The sequence below is a fragment of the Siphateles boraxobius genome, unplaced genomic scaffold (genome assembly GCF_051911475.1).
Source record: "Siphateles boraxobius isolate OS27281-9 unplaced genomic scaffold, OSU_SipBor_1 65, whole genome shotgun sequence".
In the NCBI taxonomy this organism is placed as follows: Eukaryota; Metazoa; Chordata; class Actinopteri; order Cypriniformes; family Leuciscidae; genus Siphateles; species Siphateles boraxobius.
Window position 1 is genome coordinate 3,082,479 of NW_027509192.1, and position 5,393 is coordinate 3,087,871.

The 5,393-nt window shown below is 36.9% G+C and overlaps 1 long non-coding RNA gene across 1 annotated transcript; it reads right to left on the minus strand.

Annotated features, from left to right (window-relative positions):
• Positions 1-716: 716 nt before the first annotated feature.
• LOC143720666 (uncharacterized) lies at positions 717-1,935 on the minus strand. Its single transcript, XR_013196608.1, has 2 exons — positions 1,268-1,935; positions 717-1,225 (listed from the first exon to the last, which is right to left on the minus strand). It is a non-coding gene; the product is annotated as an uncharacterized LOC143720666 (long non-coding RNA).
• Positions 1,936-5,393: the final 3,458 nt, after the last annotated feature.

The following is a 5,393-nucleotide window of genomic DNA, read 5'->3' on the forward strand; positions in this document are numbered from 1 at the left end:
TTAAAGGGTTAGTTCACCCAAAAATGAAAATTCTATCATTACTCACCCACATGTCGTTCCAAACCCGTAGAACTTGTTCATCTTCGGAACAAAAATTATATTTTTTATCAAAATCTTAGAGCTTTCTGTCCCTCCATTGACATCCATGCAACTACCACTTTGAAGCTTCAAAAAGTTCATAAAGAGATACTTAAGCTAATCCATATTAATCGAGTGGCTTAGTCCAATAGACACGATCCCTTTATATGATGAACATTGAATTTAGGCTTTTATTCACATATAAACATGTAAACGGAAGCTCAAGCATGTTTGCTTGACATGCAAGAACCAATAAGGTTCATCTTTGTGTTACTCATCACGTTTGAGCTTCCAGAAGAACCAATGAGGTTTGTTATCACGTGTCAAGCAGGTTCGTTTGAGAGCTTCTGTTTGTGTTCGCTGATCAATGTTTAGATGTGCATAAAAGCCTAAATTAAATCTGTTCATCATAAAGTGATTGCGTCTCTTTAGAAAATTGACCAAAGTTTTATGAAACTTTTTGAAGCATCAAAGTGGTAGTTGCGTAGCTGTCAATGGAGGGACAGAAAGCACTCAAGATTTCATCAAAAAATTCTTAATTTGTGTTCCAAGGGTTGGAGGCCCTTTACAGTCCATAATTCACCTGCACCACTTCAAATCTCTTTTCTGCAAAGGCCAAATTTAATTCAAGAGGCAAATATTCTTTGTCAATTTATTAACAAAAATGATAAAATAAATAAATACAAATTGATCAAATGCTCCTAATATCAATTTCTTCCCATGTTCCCTACAGTATTTTCAAAACACTGCATACAAAGGACTCATCACAGGCTCAATACAGGAGAGGTAAAAACCAACTGACTCACTCACAATGTCAGGCGAACAAACGAGGAGAAAAAAGACCAGAGAGAGAGCGAGAGAGAGCTCTGTAACAGAAAAAAGTCAAAAAATAAACACACTCCTTTTTAAAATCATTATGAAAAAATACAAACAATTTTACAAATATTCATATTGTGTAAAACCATTTACACTTAGTTCAGCACACCAGGTGAACTTTTTTTTAATAACTCATGTCGCTACAATGTATCCTGTTTTGTGTTTCATCAAGTGGAAGATTTTTTTATTCTTTTTTTTTTGCACGCGTAAACAAAAATGTTTTCCAATTTGACAGTTGACTGTAGATGAGGTATCGCTCACACACACACACCTGCTCAAACACGCTCGCTCACACACACACACACACACACACACACACACACACACACACACACACACACACACACTGCACAACATCAGGGAACTCACGACAATAGAAATGAAATGCATCAACAGTACAAGGCCACAATCATGATGTAGTATGAAAAGTGAACAGAAACTACATTGAAACAACAATGACTTCTTGTCACTGTGGAATTATAACGCACCATAATGAATATGGATGATCTACAAACTATTAAGATCAAGGTGACGGGATGAACAGCTGAAATGGGTCTAAAATGTTACGATTTTATGCATGTACACCGCAACCTTTTGCCTTTTAAAAGTTCTAAAACCAAAATTGCAAAGCCATACAGACAACTCAGAAAGCTGGCGGAAAGAGTTTCCCACTCGTCGGAGCCATAAGCTATAGCAGAAATCAACCGTGATGGGGAAAAAAAAAAAAACTCTCAATGATATGTATTTCGAATGCATATAAAAAGGCTTCCTAATAGCAAAATGCATGTTTGCAGTCTCTTTGGGTATACAGAACTTGAATGCTTTGAATGCGTGGCTTTCTGAAGTTCCCTCCCCTTTCTCTCTAAATACCCCCACCCACAACAGATTACATGCACTCTGCAATATAAGCCATGTAAGACTATAAATATCTTGTCACAACCACTGGAACTCCCCTAACCCCGCCCCACCCAGCACCCCAAGATAACAATAACATTCAGCATGGTGTGCTAGCAAAGGCAGACTTGAATGAAAGTACCGGTCCATTAGATTCATACACATCTGAAATGCCACATTTCCATGTTCCAAAGAGCCCAGAATTGTGGCCAGCAAATAATTCCCATCTGTAACTGTACATGAATTAACTATTTTCCACAGATGCCATTGTGAAAGTGTATATTGTTCATAATTTAAACAACAACAACCAAAAAATGCATGTGTATTTAAGAGATGTACATATGTATACTGTTTCGTTTTGGCATCATCTTCGCCAGACATGTAAAAAGGAAAGTGACACAAAGTTCACATAAAAATCTTTACAAAATAAACTCGGAACTAAATGCATATTAAAAAAGTCTGACAAAACTTATATAAAAAAGTTGCATAAGAAGGCATGCTTTTTGTTGAACTGATTGGACAGGTGGTGTTCTGGGCGTTTGAGTCTATCCAATCAGACTGCAGGTTTTCTTTGATCCGTTCAGCCTTGCTAATAGTCAAGGCTGAAATCTAAATACCTGATTCAGGTACAAGTCCAGTATTCTAACTCAGTGACTGAAGGAGAGATGAAGTGAATAAGAAAGGGTGCACATCATGTTATGTATGACATTAAGTTGTAGTCACTGGCCTGAACAGTCCTGTTTTGTGATACAAGAAAAAAAATATCTCCAGAATTTTACACTAAAAGAGAACTTAAAATGAGCAAACAATTATGTATTTTGGAAAACAAAACATAGTAATACTTAGGAGATTTCTATAAAAAGTGCATAAAGACAGGAAACCAGGACTTCCTAAACTTCCAGAACTTATTTTCCAATGAATGTCAATCCAAAAATGTATTTTTCGCCACAACTTTCACACACATAATAGTTTGGTGGCACAGAGTGCTCCGATAAACCAATTATTTTAAAACATTATATGGAACTTTTTTTTTTCTCTTTTTTTTAAGACCAATTTTGTGCATCACTAAGATATACTTTTGTTCAGAGTGTTAAAAAACTCAAGGCAACTCCTTAAAATATTGCCTACACTAGAGGGGCTCTTTAACTTCACAGCAGATAAGTAGGTTTAGTAAACAGACAGACAGACAGGACCAGACCAACACAAGCACATCACCACAACCAGTTCACTTTAACCAATGAAATTACAACAAATGTGCTTCTAATAGAGGTTAAATGAGTGACATTTTGCAGAGAGAGGGAAACATGACCGCTTCATTCGATATTTTTAGGGAAATACATGTAGGTGAGCTAGGAGATTAAATTCTGTATGTAAAAGGTTGAAGGCACTCTGGGCACCTGTACAGGAAGGAGTAAAAGTAGTTTTCTTTAAATATTCTCTAGACTGACAATGGTAACTTCTGGAAGGCCTTAAATATTCATGTCGGTATGCCACAATAATGGTTGCCATGATATGAATGTGTATCCATCATTACCCAATCCTGTCTCAAAGGGTAAGAGGGCATTATGGGAATGTATTAAGGATAAGTATGTGAATTTTCACAGTAGATTGTGAGAAATTGCAGCACATTGTCGATATAAGCAAGACCCCATCCACTAAGAACCACAAATTGGGGTTTAAAGCCATGAAATCCTGACAAGACAAATCCATCATAAAAAAAAGACAAAACAGTAAACATCATCCCAAGCACAGAATCCATATTGTTGAAGTTATCTCTCATGGTTAAACAGTCAGAATTAGCAATGCGTCGTCCTTTTGAAATCCCCAAATAAATAAGCACTATATACATGGTATAGTGAAAATTAGCACTAACAAGGATGTTCTAAACGGATACTTGGAATTTGATATGCTTAAATTGTTCAATCCTTGCCTGAGTGGCTGTCATCACAAAGGTAAAAGGGATATGCTGTTTAGGAATGGCCTGACTTAAACATAAAAAAGGTGCCAGCCGTGCATCACTGTTAAGACTTAACATTACCTGGGACAGGTTAAGATTCTACACAACACAAAGAAAAGCCAGCCAAAACCAGCAGGAGACTGTCCTAAACAGTGCTTCCCACTTTGTACGTCAACAACTACTCACTGTTTTCCATCTTACAGGACGTTATGTTGGCAAACATTTTAAAAACCAACAGAAAAGTTAAGCGCTTTTGAAAATTTTGCTCTGAAAGTCTCTTAAGAGGTTATTAGTGCGTTTTCTTTAGTTATCTGCAATAATGCTTGTGCTTTAAATAAGGGTTTTCTGTCATTTCCTTATTACTCAATTTGGCTCATACATCAAACCCTCAAGTTTAAGACAGCAAATTGTGACTTAATCATTATTGTTTTTCCAAGAAAAAAAAAAAAGATTTTGGAAAAATGGGGATGGGACTAGTCCATTATATTCTAGACTAAACACACAGTAGGAGGATTTTTCCATTATTTTGGAAAAAAATAAAAACAAAACAAGATAACTAAAGCATTTGGCAGTTCAGAATTAAAAAAACAGACACTGATTATGCAACGTGCCTCTCTGAGATTGAGAAAGCTGCTTGCATACTTCATGCCATTTTTAAACACCATTGATAACAAACAACTGTTTTATGAAACAGAAAAGCACTTATTTTCAATGAAGACTAGGAAGACCTGAATATATTTTCTTAAACAAACAAAAAAAACAAATCCACACACAGCATCTAGTACACACACACACACACACACACACACTTTAGAACAAGACTCATTCGATACACAGAACCACCATTGCTTTTCAGACTAATCTACACGCATGATTTGTTGCAGTTTCTGAGATGTGACTTCTGGCCTAGCTTTCTCTTCCAGCCCTTTGTCAAAGATCTTCAGAGGCTTTGCAGAGCACTCTACTGCTAATTAGCAAGAAATGACTTGGAGATGGGATACTTTTTTACTGCTAACTGGGAAATGCGGCTAAGAACTTTTCGGGTGGTGGAGAGAAATTAGAGGGATTGCTATAGGCAGCCCTGACCGAGTCCTGATTTAGTCTAACCTACGCCAGCAACAGGATTCTATGCCTCTGCCTCGTCACTGGCGAATACTGATGCGTTGATTTTTGTCATGTTTGGAAAGAGAAGCATTTGGTTTTGCCAGTCCACTCAGGCCTGGCTGGAGGTTCACAGGGTGTGGGCATATTCATGCAGTCTTTGGACATGTCTGCCCTGCCTTTCTCCTCCCGGAGAGAAGACAACTAAGACAACCTATGAAACAAACCCCATGTTGGAGGCACACACTGGTCTGATCTGATAAATCATCATCTTTATCACCATCATCCTACATCAACATCCTTATTATTATTAAGCTACTTTTTTTTTTTAATCTAATAATTGGCATGACACTCTTTCTTAAGTCACCCTTTCTCCTACAAGTTTGGGCTCTATTGGTCTACAAGAACCAAGATTAGTTCTCCTTGGATGTAAAAGTACTGTTGACACAGCATATGCATTAAAAAAAGAAAAAGAAAAGAAAGAAAA